At 42.1% G+C, this 25,822-nt stretch overlaps 1 protein-coding gene across 8 annotated transcripts in view; it reads right to left on the reverse strand.

Annotated features, from left to right (window-relative positions):
- The window catches only part of APC (APC regulator of Wnt signaling pathway), a 181,129-nt gene extending 157,661 nt beyond the window's left edge, over nt 1-23,468 (reverse strand). For 3 of the 8 annotated variants that reach the window (XM_075932008.2, XM_075932017.2, XM_075932015.2), the window contains exon 1: nt 23,128-23,467. The gene's annotated coding sequence lies outside the window, so the exon portion shown is untranslated. Of the gene's footprint in view, nt 1-4,436; nt 8,474-8,775; nt 9,145-23,127 lie in introns of those variants that run through there. The other 5 variants (XM_075932016.2, XM_075932018.2, XM_075932012.2 and 2 more) reach the window with 4 other exon arrangements.
- Between the last annotated feature and the right edge of the window lie 2,354 nt (nt 23,469-25,822).

The following is a 25,822-nucleotide window of genomic DNA, read 5'->3' on the forward strand; positions in this document are numbered from 1 at the left end:
GTTTTATATTATCTGCAAATTTTGCTACCTCACTTTTTACCCCTCTCTTCACAAAATTTATGAGTAAGTTGAATGGGATTGGTCTCAGTACAAGTACCTGGGGGACACCACCTCTCTCCATGTTGAAAACTGACCATTCATTCACACCCTATGTTTACATGTTTTAATCAGTTATCAGTCCATGAGAGGACCTTCTCTCTTATGACAGCTTACTCTGCTTTGCACAGGGACCTTGTCAAAGGCATTCTGGAAATTTAAGTACACTCTATCCACTAGATCCACCTTGTTCACATGCTTGTTGAGACCCTCAAAGAATTCTAGTCGATTAGTGAAACATGATTTCCCTTTACAAAAACAATGTTGATTCTTCCCTAACAAATTCTGTTTGCTACAATTTCAACCAGTTTTCCTAATACTGAAGTTAGACTTACCAGCCTGTAATTCCCAGATTGACTCTAGAGCTCTTTTTAAAAACAGGTGTCACATTAGTTATCCTCGAGTCATCTGGTATAAAAATTGATTTAAATGATAGGTAATAGACTATAGTCAGTAGTTCTGCAATTTCACATTTGAGTTCGGGACTCTTGAGTGAATACCAACTAGTCCTAGTGACTTATTACTGTTTATCAATTAGTTTCAAAACCTCCTCTAATGATACCTCAATCTGGGACAGTTCCTCAGATGTGTTACCTAAAAATAAAGACTCAGGTTTGGGAATCTCCCTTCACATCCTATTCTGTGAATAGCTATGCAAAGAATTCATTTAGTTGCTCGATATATATCGAGCATCTCAATTGTCCAGCTGCCCCCCTGGTTGTTTAGGAAGCTTTCTGCTTCTGATGTACTTTAAAAAATGCGACTATTACTTTGAGTCTTTAAGTTAGCAGTTATTCAAATTCTTTTTTGGACTTTGACTTATTTAAATCTGATTTTTTAAATGAATAAAATACTATATTACTCATGTAAAAATAATTACAATTAAATCTCATCACAAACATGCTACACTTACCCTTACAGTCTCATAAAAAATGAGTTAATGGCTCTACTCTGTTCACCCTAACTACTAGCTCTCGCTTCTTGAAAGTTCTGAGCTTTTAATGTATGTTTCTCAGGAGGCTAAAAAGTAACATATAAAAAAAAGACACAAGCTGGATAGTATTACTTATGTTCTATGTTTATGTGTTGGTGGACCTTACAGAGAGGGTTGGGGGTCCCCTGGGAGGGAGGACCCTATAGCAAGGGGCAGTACCCAGAAGGGAGGATGCCATAGTCTGGGAGGGACGTGGGTCCTAACACAGAGATGGAGGAAAAATAGGTAACAGTGGGCAAGACACCAGCTGAAAGGGGGCACTCCAGAGCTGATTCCCTGAATAACCAGCAGGAGACGTTATGGCAGTGAGTCCCCCACCATGTTACACATCCTATCTGTGAATATTTTGAAGAAATTCATTCCCTGGGTAAAAATGGAAAACGTTTCATGTATAAGCAATGCAAGAAGAATATGTAGGGCCTAGATGCAAGAATGAAAAAACATAAGGAAAAACAAGGAGTCCAAGTGGCACTTCAAAGACTAACAAATTTATTAGGGAACTAAAGAAAAAGCTTTTGAGAGTTACTGCTTATTGGAAGAATTATGTGGATGAAGATGTAGATATGGCTGAGTGAATCAATTGGTTAGTATTTAAGTATCTCACTTCGTAATGCATGTATCATTCTTCTAGACTCTCTCTCTCTATGCCTTTTATTATCAGTGTGATTTGACAAGTACATTCCCAGTTTGCTATGTTGGATGTTACTAGAAAAAAAAGTTCAATTTAGCTAATCCTTATGGCTTGTGTAATTATTTAATTAGGTTTAGAATCTGAAGTATAATACAGAATGTTGCAATAAGAGAAATCTAGAGTTGCCAGTCGCTACTGAGTGTCATTTTCTTATTACATAATACATGACCCTTATTTTGGATCATCACAGCCAAAAACCATAATGGTGATGCCATAAATCTATTCCCTATTATGCTTCAGATTAACTCAGCTTTTCCAAGGGAAACCCATTCTATACTTGTTTTCTCAAAACATCGAAGTGCCAGTGAGTTCAACAGGGCTTACCTGAAAATTAAGTGCACTCTAAGCACAATCAGTCAGTCTTGATTTTTTGATAACTTGATTTACATTTAAATTGCCTTGTTTTAAACCCATCCACCTATGAGCCTCTATTATGGTATATTTGAAATTGCATCTTGCAGGGATTTCGTTTTTGGAACTGTACCTTTTAATTTCTGTTTAACCTCATTTTTGTGTCATTTCCCTTTCTGAAATGAAATTCTACTATGTTTGCCAGCAGTAGCATTTTGCACACCACAGATTTTTTAATTTAATTATGGTCACTATTTCCAAGTGGTCCAGCTATAGCCACCTCTTGGACCAAAACCTGCACTCCACTTAGGGCAGTAATGGGCTTGAACTGGCAAGAAAGAAGCCAGCTCTTGTAAGATGGACCCTCACAAGACATATCTTAAGAAAGATGCAAAAGATATACAAGAAAGAACTGTCCTAGCAAGAGAAGACAAAAGTCCACAAACAAATGCTTGCTCTACACTGAAGAGGTATGAAGAGTATTTTACAGCATTTACAAAATACATCAAACAATCACAAACCCCTTTATCCCTGAATTACTTTCAGAGGTGCTTAACAACATACCTACTCGACTACATGAAACATCATATGTACAAGAAGAGCATCTGCTCAGAAGAGCAGGTGCTGAAGAACAAATATTTAAGAGAGGTGCACTTGATTCTGATGGGACACAACTGGACTGATAAAGCTAAAAATCTTCCAATCAAAATATTTTACAGACATGGCCAAGATTATAAAGTGTAAATTTAGTGAAAGAGAGAATCTAAGCAGCTATAAATCCAGAAATGTCTTCCAGAGAATCCTGTCATGAGCAAGACAGGGATGTCTAGATGGCAATTGTTTTTAGATACCTGATGGATATAGGACCTGTTCCTCTCTTCCATTCTGTTCCGTCAATAAGAACAGGGAAAAAAAGCTCAATTAGGGCATCACCTGCAAGCTCAAAAATTCCATTAGCTAAGAACTTCTAACAAACCATAAATGCCATCACTGCCATATAAATAATGGCTAAAGAAATTCCACCAAATTCATTCAATTGGCTGCTGAGTAATTGAGGCAAAGCATATGACAGAGCTAATTCCATAACTGAAATCTTCGACAGATAAAACAACAGCAACTCTTAAGAACTGAAGAAAGGCCACACAAGACAGGATTTATGTCTAGATGAAGTATTAGTGGATGGTGGACACATTGTACCTCCATTGAAAAATTTCTCAACATAGCATCTAACAAGTCAACTGTAAAATACCTTTGTAAATACATAGTTCAAAAAATATCTGAGGCTACGTCTACGCTGGCATGATTTTGTGCAAGAACTCTTTTGCGGAAGAGTTCTTGTGCAAAATCTCTTCCAGAAGACAGTATCTACACTGGCATGTGCCTTTGCACAAGAGATGTGCTTTTGCGCAAAAGCATCTGTGCCAGTGTAGACACTCTCTTGCGGAAGAAAGCTCTGATGGCCATTTTAACCATAGGGCTTTTTTGCGCAAGAAATTCATGTTGCCTGTCTATGCTGGCCTCTTGCGCAAGAAGAGTTGCGCAAGAGAGCTTATTCCTGAGCAGGAGCATCATAGTTCTTGCGCAAGAAGCGCTGATTTCATACATTAGAACGTCAGTGCTCTTGCGCAAGAACTCGCAGCCAGTGTAGACAGGAAGCAAATTTTGGCGCAAAAGCGGCCACTTTTGCGCAAGATCGCACCAATGTAGACACAGCCTGAGGGTGTAGGAGCAAACTCAGTACAAACACTCTTCCTTGCTGGAGGATTTTCCAATAGAGAAGTAACAAAGTCTATTACCAGTAGAGGTGCAGAAGCCCACAGTTTGTACAGTACTCAAGAGCAGGGGTGTGCAAATCATGGGTCGCGACCCCTTTGGTGATCACAGTTGTCTTCCTGGGTGGGGGTCGCAGCACCATGCCAGCTGCCATTTTGTTTTCTCAGCTCGCCCAACATATACACGGTGAGGGGAGTGTGGCAGGGGAGCGACCAGCACTTTAAATTAAAGGAGCCACAACAAAATGTTCCCAGTGCCTCCCCCCTCCCCCCCCCCCCCAGCTCTTGGGGTCGCAAATTAAAAAAGCTTGAGCACCACTGCACAAGAGGCAGCAAACACAAGGATTCTCCTTGTTATACAACACCAATATAGATATGGAATTCACAGCATCAAAGCAAAGGCAGTAATTAGAGATCATCTGATGCAAATGTTTTGTCCTCGCTGTTCCTTGCTTTCTAGAAATGGACACAGATAACATGCAAATTGCAACAGGCACCATTACTAGTACAACTTACAAGTGTTGCTTCATACCTGTGCATGCAATTTGTGACGTTCCTAACTTTTCTGATTGTGTCATCTCTAGTTTGTATTGAGGTGAAGAATCTGTAGTCAAAACAAAGGGAGTTTACTGTTTCAAAGATCTTGCTGAACTTGGAGAGCGACGGACAAGCTGCAATATATTCAGCAAGGAAACTGGTAACAGTGCTGTATGACCAAAGTGGGGGGGGGGGGGGACGGGAAGACCCAAAGACCTGAATGATTTTGGTGGCTAGACTGAAGCACAGTGCATAAATTACTGGCCAAACTCCCACCATGTGAGGATAGTTGTGAAAGGCATATCAAAAGAGCACATAGCTAACAAGAACTGCATGTCTTCCCACACAGATAAACTAGATATGTTCACATGGCAATGGTGATGCAGTAAGACAAAGATGAACTACTTGCTGTATTCTTCAGTCTAATGGGAGCTTCTATAAGATCTTACTTGAGCACGTAACCATATGAGTCACTGTATAACAAACAGAGCTCAGTTAAAACAATCTTCCTTGCACAGAATTACATACATGCCTGGGAAAGCTGGCTTATCCTGTTTCCATGTCTAATGAAAAAATACTGACAGAATAAAGAAACAGATTAACTGTTGCCTCAGGAGTTACAAAATGAGTGGAGCGGGTATTTGGCTATTTGAAAGTGAGGTCATAGAGGCAGTAGACCAATATTTGCCTAGGATTATAGCTGCACATTATATTTTTCACAATATTTGTGTAGGCTGAGGTATAGAGAGCTGCTCAGCAGTATGTGCACCCAGAAGGGCACCTATTATAAAATGTAAACCAAAAAAGCCAATACTATTATCAGGGGTACATTTTGTTCTTTCTTTGAGACTGGTGCCTGAAAACTTACAGCTGTCTCACCAGGGTAGATGGATTTGGGGCATGCAATTGACTTAACAGGTGTTAGAATTGGCACATAATTGTATTTGTTTTGTTGTGCAGTGAAAACTTTGGGGAATGATGATTGTTGATTAATTCAATGTGTTGGATCCTCGAGCTTATTGCTCTGCCCCTGCAACCTATCCGGATGGAACTGTGACAAACAACCCCCACCACTGTTGGGAACTCCTGGAAACCCCTACCCATCTCCCCGAGTCACAGAGCCATCCTAAACAGCAGGCAGATGAGCAGTCTAGCTGCCTGGGAGCCCTCTGGCAGATCTAGCTCCTGACATCTCTAAGCAGGCTGAGGAAGAAAGAGGTGTTTGATGATGACAGCAGCTGGCAGTGCCAGCTGCCGGAAGCCCCACAATGGCCAGAGGCATCAGACCAGCCCGCTGGACAGGCAGGAGTCAGATACATGCGCCTGAAGTCACGGGGGTTTAGTGGAAGTGGGCAATGATGGTTCACAAAGTTTTCTGGATATTCAAATGCCAGATAACAAAGCTTTCACTGTAATACATATGCTTTAAAAACTTAAGTAATGATGCTGCTACTATGGGTGAAAATTAGTTAGACTCTGTATGACACACACAATGCTTTAGGACTTCACAGTAGTTTTAAATGAACAAATTATTCCAGTAAACAACTACAGATTGAACCTCTCTAGTTCAGCAACATACTAGTTAGCCAGATGTCCACTTATCATGGATGTGGCCAAGTTTCCAGTCCCATAAATTTGTTTACAACCACCAGTCCTGGATCTCAGTATTCTGTGCTACTATGTAGCTCTAATTTATCCCTACATTTCATCTAAGAGTCCAGTAAGCAGAGGAAGTGTCAATAGTGCCACTAGACAATACTGACCTCCTGTGGCTTGGCAAATTCTTTTGCTTTGGACCGGTCAAGTACCAAGGGTGCCAGACTAGAAAGGTTCAACCTGTACCAAAAATAAAATGGAAAACATTACAAGTTTTTCTCATAGTAATTAAAACATGAAACAGCTCTCAAGTCAACATTCACATGCACTGCAGTTGAGGGGTGGGGTGGGAAGGTTCTTGTTCCCACTGCTTTTAGTCTTTCTGCCTTCCGAGGATCACCATCAGGGCTCAGATTTGTCAGGTTCATAGGCTGACTCTAATTTCCTGGTCTCCCCTGTGATGATGTTCTTGCTGCCCTGTGAGGGGGATATCAGTGTTATTTCCAGTTCTCTGTATTTTCCAGGGATGAAATAGCTGGATCCTAGTGTTCTGACTGTACATCGCCTCCAGGATGCTTTTCTATGTCCCTGTCTTTCTCCACAGTGTTTTTAGCCATATGACATTGCTGTCCTGGGCCAATTCAATGATGTTTGTGATAGTTGCCTGTATACCTTTCTCATATACATCAAAAACACCATCCTGTTCTTATTAAGCGTGTGGGAAGAAGACTATCCTTTTTAGTAAGTCTGTAAGCAGAACTCCAAAATGCTCCTTTTTGGACTTCCATTTCTTCCCTCTCAGGTTTCCAGCCATTGAGCAGCTGATGAAGACTGTTCTTGAAAGTTTCTCTGCCACAGGTACCATGACTGGGGAAGTGTAGGGAAGAAAAAATAGTTTTTGTTCATGTTAGTACTGTTTCGACAGAAGCACTGACAGCACTTTTCTTATTCTCTATATCTGAATTCTATTCCCTGAGATTTATCCCAGTCTCAGGAGGATTGAGGCGGTAAGTGATGAATGTACAGGGACTAAATAAAATGCTGGGATTTGTGTTCCTGGTTTGGGGCTTGCAATATATGTTATGCCCTGAAGATACTCCTATGGGTACAAGTTATTCCTCATTGGGACACCGAGGATGGGTAGGGGTGAATCAAGAGGGAGCTGGATAATAGTTCCCTCTGTGTCCCCTTTAGGCTTATGACTTACGCTGAGAAAGGTGAGTAGGAGCAGAAAAAGGACTTAATCAAAGAGGCAGAGGGTACACTAGAAAGACATTCTGTGAATTAGTCAAAGATGTTTCTTCCAGAAGTGCAATGGAGCTGCAAGTTGTTTCAGGAACAATGACAGTTCTGCTGAATGCCCATACTAAAACTTCAGGGGACAGCTGAGTTTAGTCTGTACAGGATAAACTTAAAACACAACAAATGGTCTGGTAGCACTTTAAAGACTAACAAAACATGTAGATGGTATCATGAGCTTTCGCGTCATCTGAAGAAGTGGGCTGTGCCCATGAAAGCTTATGATACCAGACATGTTTTGTTAGTCTTTAATTCCTACCAGACTATTTGTTGTTTTTTAAGTTCATACTAAAATTGAGCACTTTCTTGGTCTTAAGCCTGCTTTAAAATGCAAAGGAAAAGAGACTAAGTTCTACATTGATTGTTTAAGCCCTTAACTGCTCCCAATCTTTTCCTATTAAATATAACACTTGTGAAAGGCTCATATGTCATTTTAGTCTGCTTTAATGAAATAAAGTATTTGATATCTCAGCCAATTGTCTTAAGAACTAGTCATACAACTCCTAACCTAATCTTTTCCTGTATATAACATTGTTACAGGCTATATACATTTTTGCAGGGATTTATTAGACCATATGAGCATGTAATGCTTATACCCATGTAAACTAAAAGCAGACCTTTTTTCCCCCTCCTGAATAACTGTATTAGAAAACTGTTGAATTTCACATACAACATAGATTCAAGTGAAACTAGCAAAACAAGAGAAGGGAAAGTTGTAGCTGTGCCATGTAGCCACCATTTTAAGTATGCAAATAGAAGGAAGAGACAATATTTGCTAGGTAATTAGCAGGTGGGTATACACCCATCATGACAATGGTTTGTAAATAGTTGATGGTCAGGTCATAAGCACAAGAGAGGAGATGATTACCTGGACCTGCTACTATTATGAAAATATGTTTAGGGAAAGCAGAATCAAGTGTTGGAAGAGAGCTGGAGGCTTAGGCCGTGTCCAGACTCAGGGGTTTTTTCGGGAAAAGTAGCCTTTTCCCGAAAAAACTTCCCCTGCGTCCAGACTCAAGCCGCGTTCTTTCGAAATTATTTCAAAAGAACGCGGCTTTTCTTTTGATGGCGGTAAACCTCGTTTCACGAGGAAGAACGCCTTCCTTCGAAAGTGCCTCTTTCGAAGAAAGGCGTTCTTCAATGTAAAGAGGCCGTCTTCGAAAGAGAGCATCCAGACTCGCTGGGTGCTCTCTTTCGAAAAAGCGGATTTCCTCTATCGAAAGATCCGCCTGCAGTCTAGACGTGATCTTTCGAAAGAGGCTCTTTCGAAAGATGCTTTCGAAAGAGCCTCTTTCGAAAGAAGCCTGCAGTCTAGACATAGCCTCAGATAGGCAGGTAGTTCGCATACATCTCTCCAATGGCAGTGGCGATTGGGCACCTAGAACAGAAGCTAGCACAGCTACACAGCCTAATAATAAATTGTGAAGATAGATACTTACGTGCAAAACTGTCCTGGAGAAAGCCTTCCTGCTGTAGCCTCGGCTGGGAATTGGGCCTCTTTCAGGGTGTTGAGTGCAGAAGAGATTCCGGTTTTATCAGATCACTGTTTTCCACCAATGAATCGCGGCCATCTAAGAGGGCCAGAGTCTTCTTGGCAGGCACATCACTTTGGGGGTTAGGTTCTAATGGCATGTCAGCAAGAATATCCTCTCCAAATCTTCAGAATAGATTGGGAACATAGGACCACTGGATCTATTTCTGGCTTCTCTGCCTTTTTTTTTTTTAAATATACATTTTTTGAGTTGTTCTTTATATAGGCAGTCCCCGAGTTACGCGGATCCGACTTATGTCGGAACTGCACTTACGAACGGGGCCCTCTCCCGGGTCTCCAGCAGACCAGGGAGAGGAAGCAAAGCGGCGGAACACGCGGGCAGCCCAGAGGCGTCTGGGCTGTCCGCCGCCCGCGTGCTCCGCCACTTTGCTCCCCGTCCCCCTGGTCTGCAGACCAGGGGGACGGGGAGCAAAGCAGAGCAAAGCCCCGGAGCACGCGGGCGGCGGACAGCCCGGCTGCCCGCTGCCCGCGTGTTCCGCCGCTTTGCTCCCCGTCCCCCTGGTCTGCAGACCAGGGGGACGGGGAGCAAAGCAGAACAAAGCTGGGGAGCCCGAGGGCAGCAGGACAGCCACGGCGCGTCTGGGCTGTCCCGCTGCCCCCGTGCTCCGCGGCTTTGCTCTGGGTGCCTGTGGTACAGCAGCTGGGGCGCTGCCAGTTGGTCCCGTAGTGCCGCTCTGGGCGCTATGGGACCAGCCCGGCAGCACCCCAGCTGCTCTGCCCCAGGCGTCCTGATTCAGCCACTGCTGGTCAGTTTCAGCAGCAGCTGAATCAGAACGCCTGGGGTAGAGCAGCTTGGGTGCTGCTGGGTTGGTCCAGCGGCAGCGCTACTGGACCAACCCAGCAGCACCCCAGCAGCTCTGCCCCAGGCGTCCCCAAGTCAGCCACTGCTAAAACTGACCAGTGGCTGACTACAGGAAGCCCCTGCCCGGGGCTTCCTGGAATCAGCTGCTGATCAGTTTCAGCAGCGGCTGACTTGGGGACGCCTGGGGTTCTTAAGTTACATACAGATTCAAGTCACAACTGGCATCCAGATTCAGCCACTGTTGAAACTGATCAGTTTCAGCAGCGGCTGAATCTGGACGCCAGTTCCGACTTACATACAAATTCAATTTAAGAACAAACCTATAGTCCCTATCTTGTACGTAACCCGGGGACTGCCTGTATTGCACTTCTCAGCATTTAGGATGTGTCCATTCTTGGCCATCTGTTTAATGTTGTTCTCAAGAAGATTATAGTGATATTTGGTTGCAAAAAACTTCCTGTACTGTCATTTGTCCCCAGATTACAAGACTGAGAAATCCCATTCCAGCTACTTTTCGCTGCATAAATATTGCTCTAATATTATTGTAATGCTGCTATACTGAAATCCAGAAGCAAAAAGGTCAATCCTGGCTTCTCACCAGTTTTTAAAGGGTGAAAGAGACTGTCACGACTCCACCCCTCCCCTCCCCGCATGGTTTTATGAAAATTGGCTTATGAAAATGAATATGCATAACTCAAAGATGCTTTAGACAAAATGTAACATTTTTAAAGAAATATGAAGTGTACCTCTGTTTATAATTCTAAATATGCTAATGAGTGCCATTACTGATACTTGGGAAACTTAATGGCCTGGGTGCTCAAGGTAACAATTTGTAAAAGGTTTTGTTTTTCTTTTAAGTCTGGATTGTGGTTGTTCATGCCAGGAACTGAGTCCAGGCAACCAGATTTTAGAACAATTTTTTTTTTTTTAAACTGGCTCCCCTTGCAGACCAGTTCCCTACCTACCACTAGAGATGTAAAGTATCAGGTAAGTGAATAGTTGAGTAACCTCATGAATTCTTAACACTTAGTCAACTATTCTATAGTCCCTGGGGGCGGGGCTGGCAGCCAGTGCACTCCAACCTCATTCCTGCCGACCCCCCTGCCATTCCACACTGCGGCCCTCATATTAGAGTATCAGGCCTAGGTGCCAGGCGGCAGCTGGTCCATGAGGGGAGCCAGTTTAAAAACTAGCTCCCATCGTGGACCAGCTGCCTGCTACCCTGTGCTGCTGCCTCTGATACAGACTCCAGAAACCACTGAGGAGCGACTCAGCTATGGATATCCTCACCTCCTCCAGGATCTCACTGCAGTTTTTTATTTCCTTCCCAAAATAAGATCTAGAACTCATAAAACACTGGCTTACAAAAAATTCCTCTTGAACAATGCAATAACCTGATGTTTCAGAGAGATCCAAATGAATTTCTGAAGTACCAGATTGGTGTGATTAAATACATGTGTTTAGAAATGGTTCGCTAATGCAGGAATATGAACAAAAATAAATCTATGATTCACCTTCAATTAGAAACAAACATATCACGTAATTGGAAGACATTAAAACAATACAAATTGCACTAGATCTTACAGCAACAATGAGAACACATTCCTCTGCCAGAGAATCTACCTAAATCTGTACTATAAATATTTACATATACAGTAGACTTCCGATAATCCAGCACCTATGGGTCCTAGGTGGTGCCGGATTATCAAATATGCCGGACTATCAGGAGGTACTATAAACTGCTTATAATGTATACAGTGTGTATGTGTGTATGTATATATACATACATACATACACACACACATACTGTATATAAAGTGTTCTTAATCCTTTTTATTATACATACTGTATACAGTATACTGTAATATTTTAGGGTTTTTTAAGCCTTTTTTACCCTTTTTGCTCAGTTCAGCTGCTGCCGCTGTTACCTTATGACTCATTTTTTGCTGAAGCACACTCATTAGGCTCTTGCCATTTTGATGCCGGACTATTGGATGCCGGACTATTGGAGTTTTACTGTACCTCTGTCTCTCCAGCAGTTAACTTTAACTGATCTTTCTTGATGCAGATAAAAAAAGGTCATGTCTATCTGAGTGACTAATCAGTCAAAGAAAACAATGAAAAATGTCCCTAAAATATTTTTAAATAGTCAGATGCAATTAGAGGCAACAGATTTATGAAGATGACACAGGAGATTAAGCTAGAAGACCCTACTTTATTTCTGGCTGAGTTCTGATCTTTATTACTGCATATATAGCTGTTTCAAATGCGTCTTTAGTACCTTTATATCATTCTGGGCACCAATTCAAAGCTAGAGAAAGGAACTGGACATTTTGTTCTCTTGTAAAATTGAAATGGATTTGGAACAGTATAAAGACAATCATGTACAGAAATCTACTTTTTCATGCAAATAAGCAGTTCACAAATCTACTGGTTAAAGAAGTAGACAAGGATTCTTTCTCTCCATTCAACTCACTCTTTTCAATTTCTTGCACTTGAAACATTTTTTTGGAAAAAGCTTCATGAATCGAGTTCAGTTCTCAAAGTCCCAACAATGACATTCAGACATTTAATTAGTAGGACATCACTTGAGCTGGCATCTAAACCTTTTGTCAAAGGCCTAATTCCATACCAATTCAAACACCCTATTAGTCTAATATTAACAGGAAACCATATGACATCTTAGTTTGCAGATTCGTTGTATTCATTGACTGCTAGTGCAATGTTATATTCATGTATGCAGTGCATACAAACTTATGTACACATCTTTTGATGCTAGTAACAGTATTCCATGTTTCTGTGAAAGAAAATAAGACTTACCTGTGTACTTAAAAAGTATCTTAGTGTTTGATATAAGACTCAAGACAGATCTGTGCTTCTGAGGCTCTAGCAGGCCAGGTACAAGCCTTTATCTGGATGTAACCCCGATCTGTGAAGATTTTGTATTTTGTTGATTGAAACTTTATCAGTCAGCCACTACCGATTTCAGGAAGGATGCTATTTACCTCCTGGACTGGACATTATCCCAAGACCCTTCCTAGCTATTATATAGAAGTTTGGCAGCATGCTCTGAAGCCTCAGACCCTAGAGTCAGCATCTTCCAAACTAACAGCACAAGCACACAAAGCTGCCAGTATTAAAAAGAAGCCCGGACAAACCCAGATATTAACTACGCAGCATTTTATTCTTATTGAATACCATCCAGTTGCCAGTGGTTGACAGCTTTGATATTTCCCGTTACTCCACAGCTAAGGACAACTTTAAAACGAGGAGCAATTAAACCTTAAAACAATAATGAAACTCCAAATTTCACAATTGTATGGGTCTAATCTTACTTCAGAGAATTTGACAGATGCACAAAACAGAGACAAAATTACTGTTTGAAAGAAGTGCTCATTAATATTGTTGTAGTTAAAGGTTTGATAGGCTTCTTATCTTTCAGAAATGTCAGTACATCAGTTGGCAATGAAAGGACTGTCACAAAAGTCAAAGAAAGAAGTTTGGAAATTTCAGTTCTAGGAACCCTAAAAGAATATTAGAATCCCTTTTCCTATTTTAAGCATCCTAAAAGCAAATATCTGTAAAAATAAAAAATTAAGTCAAAGGATACATAAAATGATTAAGGCATTAATTTTAAATATACATCTAAAACAAGTCATCTGATCTTCTCCCTAGCTCACCCACCATCAAGTATCAAACACCACTTGTTAAAAGAACGTGAAATAGAATATCACACTCAGCTCCTATTTATGACTGGTAGCATAGAAGGAAGTTTTAAGTGACCACTTTTTAGAATACTACAACCATGGCCAAGATAGAGATCATGTATTTGGAGTTTTCATCTCATGACATCAACTTTACATGTCAAGACAAAAAATAAGCTGTAACTTTGCTCCGCCATCTATCCCAGTTTGAAGATGACTAACAGACTAAGACCTAGAACAACCTGATGGACAAAAATAAGCAAATTGATGAAGTGATTATTCCATTCTTTAGTATTTTGTGCTATCATGTTCAAAAGCTTAAAACCTTATCTTAAAAAAAAAAAAGAACACACACACCAGAGGACCCCTATGGTACCTTAAAGACTAAAAGACTCATTTGGGCATAAGCTTTCATGGGCAAAAACCCACTTTGCCAGATGCATATTTGTTTCTATGTGCTCCAGTCACCTTTTGTATAATTTATATATACACAATTTACATGCAAAATTGTATTAAATGTAAGTGTTAGTATGTATCCACAAAAACAACAAGGAGTCCCGTGGCACCTTAAAGGGTAACAGATTTATTTGGACATAAGCTATTATGGGTAAAAAAAAAAAAAACCCCTTCATGAGGCAATATTCAACTGGACGTCAATATTGTACCTCAAATACTAATTAGGGATTAGTGAGTGAGCCACGACAGCTAACTTCTGGCTTCTGCCCAGTCCCAGAAGCTGCGGCTCTGCTTTTTAAAATGTAGTAAGAGCAGTGTAGATACATGAGGAGGAAGTAACCGTATGACTCATAGCCTAGGCTTATCGGGTAGCCAATGAGTCGCCAACATCCCTGATACCATAATCCGTATCTAGAGATGATCTGCAGTACAAAAAGTTACATATTTCTCAATCTAGTATTTCCAGAAGTAGTTTTTTGTTTTCCAAGTACTCTAGTAATTATTCCCTCATTGATGATGGTAATAGTAGCATGGATAAATGATAATGGGAGTCATATGCATTCTTAACCAACATAGTTTAAATGTCTGGTCATTCTAGGCTGTGGCAATATAGTAGGAGAAAGGGCTGTCAAAAGGCTTCTAGAGGAGAGACATACACTTCTTTCTGCCAGAGTGTACACACACAGAAAAGTTAAATTTAAAAAAATCATCTGTTGGCAAAAGAAAGAATGAGATTAGAAGATTTTAAACTTGGTTTTTTTAAAGTTGCTGCTTTGATCCTCGTCCATGAGAGGATATTCAAGATGGCAGCTTCAATAAAGTCAACTGAAGCCACTTTAAAGCCTTAACCTTTGACTGAAAAAAAAAAATTTGTGGGTAAGCCAATGAAATTCAAAATTATCTGTCACCTTCACTAGAGAACCTTACATGTTACTACTATATTATTCCAGAGATTATTTGAAGGCAAGCATATATAGCCTGATCTGATCTTGATTCACAGATCTCTTTGATCTGTGTGCTCTTTTAGTTGTTTCTATTTCCCCCAACAGTCTCATAGTGTAGCCATTTAAACTACTACATTTAATCCAAACTTTTATCAGACTCAATAGATTCAATAAAGCTGAGCACAAACTGCAAAAACTTGGTCCTCAAATATTCATTCAAATTCAATAACTAATTTGCTTTGGCCATGTTTGTGCTCTTTCCCTATTAGATTTTACCCAGGTAAGAAATGGAAACAATACCATATCAAATGGTAAACCATTTGTGACCCATCTGTAAAAGTGAAAAAAAATTATGAAGACTAATCAAATTTGATTAAGGAAAATTAATGTAGATCACAACCTGCTTTTGAATATTATTTAAACAGAAATAGGTTCCATTCAAATAAATAGTGTCAAATTTCCCTCTTCTAATACTGAGTATACAGTGTTTAGAAACACTCTATTATCTTCATTGATCATTTGGAAGCAAAATGCCAAAACTTCAACAGAAAGGTATGTGTATGTTTTCAGGCACTGTAATTCCAATTTCCCGTAAGTTTGTAGACCATCAATTGGGAGATTTGAGTTTAATGTGCAGCCCTTGGATCTTACTTCAAGACAACCAGAGCTAAGTTTGACAAAAGTGTAAAACTCCAAAAAGCAATATATTTACCCTAGAGTGAAAGAATACCATCTATATACAATTCAACTGTGACCTCTGTAACGATTATAGAATAGCACGTCAAATTGATACTTACATAATATTTTACTCAAATGACTTTGACTGTAATCTGGTGTCTCAACAATGAAGACTTTGAAATGGGGAAGAAACAATATGAACCTGAGAATTTTTGGCATCCAAAAATTAAGGGAGAATCATCTCACCTAAATTGTATTTACTGTAGTCGTAATTTCTTTACATTCTTATAATGCACTAATGAAACATGTTTCTTCTCTTCCATTTCCTCTCTCTTGCCAACTCTTGAAAAATAGGGCAACCCAACTTTCACCTAAGAGGTAAGTACAGAGCTACATGATTACTATCCTTATGAATCTATACTAAGCAAACACCAGTAATAACATTAAGTACACAAAAATAATTATAAATACTACATTTAGTTACCAGAATAAGTACGTTAGCATCATATTTACTGAAATAGTGAATTCCTGTGTAACTAACCTGCAATGGCATCACAACAGTCTTTCATTTCCAATTCTGTATTTTGTAAAGGATTGAAGTAATTTGTATCCTTGACACTCCTTCATATTTTATGCATCGGTCTGATTCCATCTTCACACTAAACTATGAGACCACTCTTAATAAAGTGATTAGTTCCCTGCTATTGTCTAGCAGCACTGATTTAAAAATGTGTTAAGGAATTATTCTGCTCCTAGAAAAAATGATACATATACACTCATTTTAAAATGTGATATTTTCCAAGTAAAGCATAATCAGTGCAACTCCTTTGCTGCTATAGCCACTGTAAAAGTAATCTGAAATAAGATCCTGTGAGTTTTATAAAATGGCCCATGCCAAGGCACAGTACAAGCAGAACCCATCTCTTCCCCTTTCCTAAAATACCAATAGTATTTGCAAATCCTTCGGTTCCCACTAGCGACAACTATTATTAAAGCAGTCATCCTCCAGTTAGGACATAAAAACAGACAGTCTTGTGATATGTCTGCTAATATTCCCCCAACAAGTTAAACTAATGCACTATTACCCCACATCCAATACTCGATACCGGAAGTATTACAAGCAAATTAGGGATGTTAGATATTGTGAAATTGAATAGTTGTGTAACCGCATGAAATCTTAGTGGTTACACAACTATTCAATAGTCCTCAGAAGCCAGTGCACTCCCGGCCCCATGCCCAGGGAGTCCCCTGCACTCCCACATTGCTGCCTCTGATACAGAGGCAGCAGTGTAGAATGGCAGCAGCCTCTGTCCATGGGGGTCCGTGGGATGATGGAGCAGCTTCTACCTGTGAGGAGCTCAGACTATCCTTCTCCACCCACACTCCCCCATGGACAAAGGCTGCTGCTGTTGCAGTCGCCTCTGTACACGGACAGAGGATGCTTTGTGGCAGCCTTCCCCCACCCCCACACTGATGCCTCTGAAAGAGGTAACAGCACAGAGGTGTGGACAGGCAGCACCACGGAGCTGGTGTTGGGGGAAGGGGGGAACCGGCTTTTAAGCTCCTACCTGCTCCCCCTTGCTGCCTCTGTAGGCAGCAGCAAGGGGGAGGGGTAGGTGGGTCCGCAGAGCCAGCATGCACAGGGAGTCTGCTTGAAAGCCAGCTCCCCACATGTACTGGCTCCATCCTGCCCTGCTCACCTTCTGTCTACTGCCTATCACAGGCAGCAGCACGGAGGCAGGGGGCAGATGGATCTGGTGCTCATGGGGAGCCTGCTTAACACCAGCTCCCAGGGCTGGCCCAAGCCATTCTGGCACCCCGAACGGGCGGCGCAGTCCCGGACGCATGACGCATGCGTGGGCCCACCTCCAGGCATGCAGTGCATGTGCGAACCTATCCCCGTGGCACGCGGGCCCGCCTCCAGGAGCACAGCGCATGCATGAGCCTGCCCCCGTGGTGCGCGGGCCTGTCTCCGGGCACATGGCACATGAGCGAGCCCACCCTCGGGGTGTGCGGGCGGGCGCACGACACCTGCTCTTCCTGGCCCTCACCGCTGGCATGCAGCCCGGGGCCGCCCAGGCGGGTGATACCTGGCCGTGCAACGCCCCACAGCTGCGGGGGTAAGGGCACTGTGGGGGTTAATGTGGCCCACACCCTGGGCGGCCACTGCAGCCCTCCGGGAGCCAGGCGCGCAGCGCCTGATGGCAGCTATAAGGGGTGCCGCGTGCCCCTTACAGCTGCCATCATGCGCCCCGGGAAGGTGCCCGGCTCGCCCACCCCTTAGTCCGGCCCTGCCAGCTCCTCACAAGCTCTGAGGCAGCAAGGTGAGGGAGGGAAGTATATGTAGTTGATAAGATTCACGGATAAAAGCCTATGCTACACATTGACACCCCTACAGGAAATGTGCTCCTAAGTAGTCCAGTCAACTACCTCTCTCCCCTTTTATTTTTAGTTCTAACTTCCTCTTTTTTCTCCTTTACATGTGTCTCCCCACAATACCATGTCCATTACATACATTTTTCTGGCATCTGGAGTTAACATTTCTCCTCAACAACAGAAGAATAGCTTCCACAAATGCAATTAAGCAAGACAAAGATTGTCAACTCAGTTAAGGTAGTAGTAAACAAGTAGTATCCAGCCCAACATAAAAACGCTTTTCATAAGAACAGCCATACTGAATCAGACCAAAGGTCCATGTAGCCGAGTGCTGTCTTCCTATAGTGGCCAATGCCAGATGCCCCAGAGATAATGAACAGAAACAGGTAATTTTCAAGTGATCGCTCTCCTGTCATCCATTTCCAGCCCCTGACAAACACAGGTTAGGGTCCTCATTCCTACCCATTCTGGTTAATAAGTATTGATGGTCCTAACCTTCATGAATTTATCTAGTTCTTTTTTGAACCCTGTTAAAGTCCTGGTCTTCACAACATTCTCTTGCAAGGATTTCTACAGGTCGATTATGCACTGTGTGAAGTTGAGTAAAGACTAAATCCTATCCAGTTATAACAGAGGCTTATTAACCTATTTTAGAGCTTCTGTGACATGATGCATGTCTATAATTAAAATAGTTAGACATATGATCAAAAAGCTCCAGCATGGTTGATAGTTATATCATTATCATAAATTTGTATTCCTTTATCATGCCCATCTTAGGCTACGTCTAGACTGTAGCTCTTTTCCAGGATACCAAAAAGCTAAGCCGTGTCCAAGGAATATGTCCACTTTTACAAAAAAAAATTGGAAAAGCAGACATGCTCTTTCGCTATCTCTGTAAACCTGTGTCAAAAGAGGAGGATTTTCTGAAATTTGGCACCGCATAGATGTGCCAAATTTCGGAAAAGCCTCTTCCAAAAGAAAAGCAGAAAAATATATGCAAATTGCAGTTCGCAATTTGAGTATCTTTTTCTGACTTTTTTTTGTAGTGTAGACATATGATTATAATGTCTCTCTATATAAAGACATTTTTCCTGCTGTATGATTGAATGATATCATCACATCATCAGCGTCAAGAGGCTCTCTCACCAAAGCAAAAACAGCGGGGATGGGAGATAGGCAAGTGTAACAAGCAGAAGGGTGCATCCCCCCACTTTCAATATAATTCATAATTACAGTCTGGATTTAACATGACCAAAAATCCAGGCAAAACTTTTAGTGTTTTGCTACTATATAGTACAAATTATACTAAACATACAATCAGCAGGGGTCAAAGGTAAGCTATAGATTAATTGTGTATCTGTTGCTATTAATAAAGCAAATGGAATCTTGTTTTATGAGCATAATGTGCAAACACTGCAGACATATTGCTAAAATGACCAGCTATTTCAGCCGTTAAACAGGTCAATTTTAATCCTTCATTGGCCATTTCTAAAGTGAAATCTTATATATTCATGTACGCCAAAGTCAGTCTGTTTTTTTAAAAACCTCCCACTGAAAGTTTAGTACCAACTAAACTTGCAAAATAAAAATAAAAAGCCTATTCTTGCATTAAGAGCCAAGTATCAGTATCACTATTAGACTGTTCATTTTAGTAATCAATCTATCGGCTAGCAAGCTTTGGGCCATTCATTCATTGCTTATCCCATCATCATCCTCCTCCTCCTCCAGGCTACTAAAAGCAGATTCTTACAATATAAAGACTCAAAGTAAGAAACAAAACATTTACAGTGGCCTTCATTGTGCAATAGACTTGGAGTTAGAAGTATTTAAGATTTACCACCTTTCCTCATAAAGGTTTCAGATGTGTGCACAGGCCATTGGAGTTTATTATTTCTATTAAACAGCATTACTGAACTAAATATTTTGAAAATTAAAGTGAGTGTAAAATGCACTCTATGATAAACCAAAGTCTATTAGACTATCATTCATCACAGTTTCATAACAACCTGGTATTTAATGCACAGCAAAAAGCTCTGAAAACAAGCATTTAATAATCCAGTGAAAAATTACTCATTTTTACAAGAGGGGTGCACTAATCTGTTTAACACGGGGGAAAAAGTTAACTAGCATAAGCCAATTTGGATGTTTCACTTAGGCTACCAATGTATTTTCAGTTTGTTAACCAACACTAAATGAAGTACATCTAATCTTGTTCAATTTGATCATTTCTGCATGAATTCAAAAATTTTATGCTGATCCAACCGGAAAAAGACAACAATTCAAGACATAAGTTACCATTTATTTTTAGTTACTGATGGTCTACCGAAAGAAACATCTGAAGGTGAGTTATATGAGCAAGCACATCTTACAAACAACCCACCAAGAGTATCTACAAACAGAAAAAGAAACAACATTCATTCAATGAGTTCTACTTCAGTAATAACACACAAACTTCTGTAAATGCAAAATACAGTTGCCCTTTGGGATAAGCAGCTAACACCATAGCATTGCTCCTAAATGAAACGATATGAAATGTCACATGTGATTCTTTAGAAGAATAAAAAAAGTTCAGGAAAAATTGGGGTAAATTAGACAAGTTAAAAATGAAAAGTGATTTTGTTTAAACTTTTTTTCACTTTTAGTTTTGAAGTGGTTTAGACTACATACAAATGTGTTTTGATCTGTTGGTTTCTGGCAAGGACTAGTACCTCTGACCAACTTTGCAGAGATTCTTTAGAGAAGTTAGTTATTAAAAGATGATGCATACAAGCCAAACCCAACACTGAAAAACTGTATTGAGTATTTAGTCTTCCACCAGTAAATTTTCCTCTCAAATAACTGAGCTCTCTTTTAGCAAGACTCATTTTCTAGTAAAAAGTTTGATTAGTGTATCTTTCAATAAGAGGAAATTTAACACACACACACACACACACACACACTTACTTTATGGCCTATACTTTGTGTTTGATATTTTAAATAAAATGAAACAACCGCAGTTTTTACACAGTTAAAACATATAAAAATACAAAAGATACCTGAACCTAAACTGACTCTTAGATTTGAGCATGTAGTATTGTTTTTTCCTGTGGGTTTTTTATGTGTGTTTGTTTTTTTTGCCTACCATATATTATATTATGCATATGAAAGAAAAACAGGAACAAAAAATTACATACCCATACCATCCCATCACAAGGAGAGGCAAAATTAAATAAAATCTGAAGAAAAAGTGCATAGTATACCACTAATTATAGCCCTTCTTTTGTAGGTAATTCATTCATGTTCTTTGTGCAAAATACCCCCATACTAGATCATAGCTATTATCTTTCCATCAGAAGGTCGCTCTTTCAGTTGCAAAGGATTGGTCTACGCTAGACCTGGAAGGTCAGGTTAAGGTATTCAACTCCAGCCACATAAAATACGTAGTTGGAGTTGTCTTATCTTAAGCCGAGCTTGGCACTGTCTTCACAGATGGAGGCTAATGGGAGCAGATACTCCTGTCGGCTTCCCTTATTCCTCACTAGTGCAAGGAGTACCGGTGCCAACCCAAGCCTTCCTCAGCATTCAGTTTCTGGTGCTGTCCTCTCCCTTGGGCTGAACACAACTGCATGTGTGATTGAGCCTTTTACAGAGTGCAAAGAAAAGAGCTGTATCAAAGAAACAAAAAAAGTAAAGGATTTTATGATCTCCATTTTAACTTGATTAACATTTCCTAGATCAGTAGGACTGGCAAGAACCACTTTGCATAACTTCATCAAACTTCATTTTAAAAAAAAAGGAAAGCCTTCATATCATAATTCTTGAAGCCCATGGTAACGAATCAGTTAATATTCCTTTGCAATTTAAATCAGAGTATAAATAATCAAACCAGGACCACTGCAAGAACTACAATTAGACCAACTACTATTTCAAATGTGTAACACCACCTAAGCAGGGCCTTCAAAAAAAAAAAAATCAACCCTCAATCCCATGCCCCCAAAACAAGAAGCACAAAAATACCTCCTTCCCCTAATCATCATGAGTTAGTGTCAGTGAGTCTAAATTATCAATTTCTGCAGAATTCCTTTTTCCTCCAACAAGTCTTAGGGTTTCTAGCTCTATGATTGCAAGGTTAAGCTTTTCAAATGGCAACATATTTAGAATCTCTTACTACCATTCGTAAAATCAATGATACTGAAAGCTAACAAGACAGTGATAAAATTTTAGAGTTTTTAATCAGAACACCTTGTCACTCAGGCTATGTTTACACTGCAGCTCTATTTTGGGATACCGGAGGTATCCCAAAACAGCTATCCCATGTCTTAACAGTAAGCCCGTTATTTTGAAATATAACAGGCTCACTATTCTAACATCCCTGTAAACCTCACTCCATGATGAGGTAAGGGATTTTTCGGAATAGCAGGTTATTTCAAAATTTGGCGCTATATAGACAGTGCCAAATTACAAAATAAGCTATTTTGAAATTGACTTGAAATAAGCTATACAATTTGTATAGCTCAAATTGCCTAGCTTATTTTGAGTTCTGGGTGCAATGTAGCACTCTTAGTGAAGTTGGGAAGTGAAACAGAGGAGTCATGTAAGTGTCCTATTTAATCTACACACAAAGAGAAAGGCTAAGAACCCCTCAAATACAGAGGCCATGGTCAAAAGGTGGAGTTATGTTACACTGACCCATAAGAAGCCGAAGAAATAATCCCCAATAGCCATCAGAAGGCTTTGGAGTCAGGGATAGAGATAGGCAAGGGGGTGGACAGGATTTTTTATTTTTAAGCTTCATCTCACACTTCAGATAACGCTGTCAGGCTCCACTACATACACATTTGGCCCATGGCTATCATATACTTGGGAATTTTCTCAAACCCCATAATAAAGCACTAAGTTTCTATTGTTATATTACAAGATGAAAGTAGTATATTACAGCGGAGCGGATAACTAGAGACAAGTTCCAATCTCAGCCAAAACATCACCTTTTCTCTCCTTTCCAAGAGATAACCCACAGGGCAGACTCTGGGGGAAATCTCTATTAGCCTACTGGCCATCAGGGAAAGGGTTATTTAATCAAACCCTGAAGCAGAGTCAGTATCGGTGGGAAGTCTGGCTCAGCAGCTCCCAGAAGCTGGGGGTCAGGATGTCTGGGCTCCCCGGGTGGCTGTACCCCAGAGGGGGGCACGCAGGGCTTTCCCAGCGGGGGAGTGTCACGGGCAGCACATGCGTGGCCGGGGTGCCGGCTGCCCGGGAGGGGGGGCGGGGTTTGCGCGGATGACCCCGGGTCTCTCACTCACCTGCCCGCTCTCTCCCCACCCAGCCGCGCCGCCACCGCGGCGACTCCTCCGACTCCAGCTCGGCTCCAGGCAGCGGGCGGAAGCGGCGGCCGGGTCCGAGCTCGGCCCCACATACGGGGCGCTGGGCCCGGCAGACACTCCCCCTTCTCACAGGCACGGGCCGAGCCCTGGCCCGCTGCGCCAGCTCCTCATCCCCGCGGCACAGGCCGGGCAGCCTCGGCCCCTCCGAGCCTCCCTGCGGCCTCAGGCACCAGCCGCCCCCGCCGCGGCCCCGCACACCCTCACACCCCCTCAAAGACTGGTCTCCCCGCCGCCATCTTGCCTGGGGAGCGTGCAGTGCGCAGGCGCAGCCGGGAGGGAATCCCGGCTCCAGCCGCTGGCCTTGCCAGACGCGATCGGCGCGTGGAGCCAATGCGCCTGCGCGAAGGAAGGAGCAACGTCCCCCTCCCTTCATCACACACCTGCTGCGAGCTACTGCTTTCTCCGCTGAGCTCCGAGTGGGGCGTGTGCTGCTCTCGTCCCGCGCGGCCCCTACTGTGGGCCGGGTGGATGGCTCCTGTACTAAGAAAGGCAGCACCGGCAAAGCAATGAACACGCTCTCTAGCCAGGCTCCTAGAGAGGGATGCCAGCGCAGGCACCTTCCCCCCCACTGCAAGTTTAGCGACCCAGCATAGACCCAGAGTGGGGGACAAAGAACACAGGCAAACCCACAGGCAAAGGGGGAGAAACAAATACTTTCTGTGTTAGCACGCATAATACAGAGGTTGCAGCACAAGAGCTCAGTTTGATGGACTAATTAGGGAAAAAAACGAGAGGCGTGACAGTATCAAGGTGCCAATGGGTTGGTTAACCTAGCACAGAAAGAAGAAGCACCAGTGGCTGAAAGTTAAAGCCAAATTAACTCAAAAAAAAGGCTCGTGTTTTTTACAGTAAGGGTGATTAATCATTAGAACAAACTACCAAGAGAAGGGGTGGATTTTCCATCCCATGCTGTCTTCTTATTTCTGCAAGTTATGCAGTCAAATACCTGCTATTGGGTTCTATGGAGGGGTAAGGAGGTGAAACTCTGACTTATGTTAAACAGGAGGCAGGAGCACCAGGTTTGCAGAAATGTTAATGATGCCCAGCCCCCACTCAAACTCCCTTTCCTCTACCTGCCTAAGGCTCTAGGAGGGAGTTTGAGTGATGGGTGCAGGATCTTGGATGGAGTTTGGGTGGAGGAGAGGTGGGGGGTGCAAGTTATAAGAATATGGGTGCAGTTTCTGAAGGAGATTGGAGTGAACATGGGGGGCAGGTCCTGGGATGGAGGGCTGCGTGTGGGCTCTGGGAGGAAGTTTGGGTGCAGAAGGAGTGAGGGGCTGGGCTCTGCAAGAGATTTTGGGTGCAGGAGAAAGTCGGGTGCAGGCTCTAGGATGGATTCTAAGTGCAGGCTCTAGATTGAGAGGCTTGGGGTACAAGTTCTGAGATGGGGCAGAGGATTAGGGTGCAGGGGGTGAAGGCTGCAGGTGCTGGGATGGGTTTTTGGTACAGGAAAGGGTCTGGAAGGTCTGCTGTCAGAGGCAGTTGCACAGGGTAACAGGCAGGAACTGCTCCGCAAGCTGAGCCAGTTTAAAACAATGGCTTTCTGCACAGACCAGCTGCCTGCTGCCCCACACTGCTTCCTCTGATACAGAGGCAGCAGCGCAGGGTGCAGCACAGGGGTCTGAGTTCCTCATCTACAGAGGCTGCTCTATGGCAGGGAGCAATCTCTGTCCACTGGGAGCTTTGATCCCCTGGGGACAAGGGTTGCTGCCCGCGCCCACCCTCACCCCCAACTCCACCCCCATAGAGTGCTAATAGAGGCAGCAGTACAGGAGGGGACAGGCTGCACCATGGAGCCAGTGCTGGGGGGAACAAACTTATAAGCTGACTCTCCCCAGCACGGGCTCTTGCCTGCTCCCCACTCACCTCTGTAGGAAGCAGCAAGGGGGGCATGCATGGCGAACCAGCTTGAAAGCCGACTTCCCTTGTATATCAGAGGCAGCAGCGTGGAGGTTGGGGTGGGAGGTGGATCTGGTGCTCATGGGGAGCTGGCTTAAAAGCTGGCTCCCCAGAGGCACTGGCTCCTGCCTTGCCCCCATGCTGCCCTGATACAGGAGAGGAGGGGGAAATGTAGTCAACAGGATTAACTGATAAGCCTAGGTTTATCAGAGAATCATGTAGTCACGTACACGTTGACATCCCTATTTCATACATGTTAACAAAATAATTTCCATGGCAAAAGTCTAATGCATAAACAGAGGAAGACAATTTCTCTGCAGAATTAAGCTGATAGAGAAGCTGACTGTGAAAAGCAAAATAGTTTTTAAAACAATATATTAAATGTAGTAATTGGTAAAGCTAGTTCATATCTCAGCATATTTCATAGTGTGACACATTTTCAGTGCTCTGGTAATTATAGTGGGAGGCTTATAACTACATATTGTCAGAGTAGTTTGTTTATATCTTAGGTTTTCTTTTCTTTGTTTAAATGTTGGCACCAATTTGAAAACTTCCCTTTAAAGATTCCTTAAAGAGCCGCTGAGTCCTTCTGCCAAAATATAACATTTTAAAACTATGTCTTCTCAAACCAAATACTTTACTTCTTCCAGTTTAGAACTTAATCCTGATATTAGATACATGAGAATACATTGGTTACCTGAAGTGTTTGTACACT

This window comes from Pelodiscus sinensis, chromosome 6 (assembly GCF_052426305.1).
Source record: "Pelodiscus sinensis isolate ZL-2025 chromosome 6, ASM5242630v1, whole genome shotgun sequence".
Taxonomy (NCBI): domain Eukaryota; kingdom Metazoa; phylum Chordata; order Testudines; family Trionychidae; genus Pelodiscus; species Pelodiscus sinensis.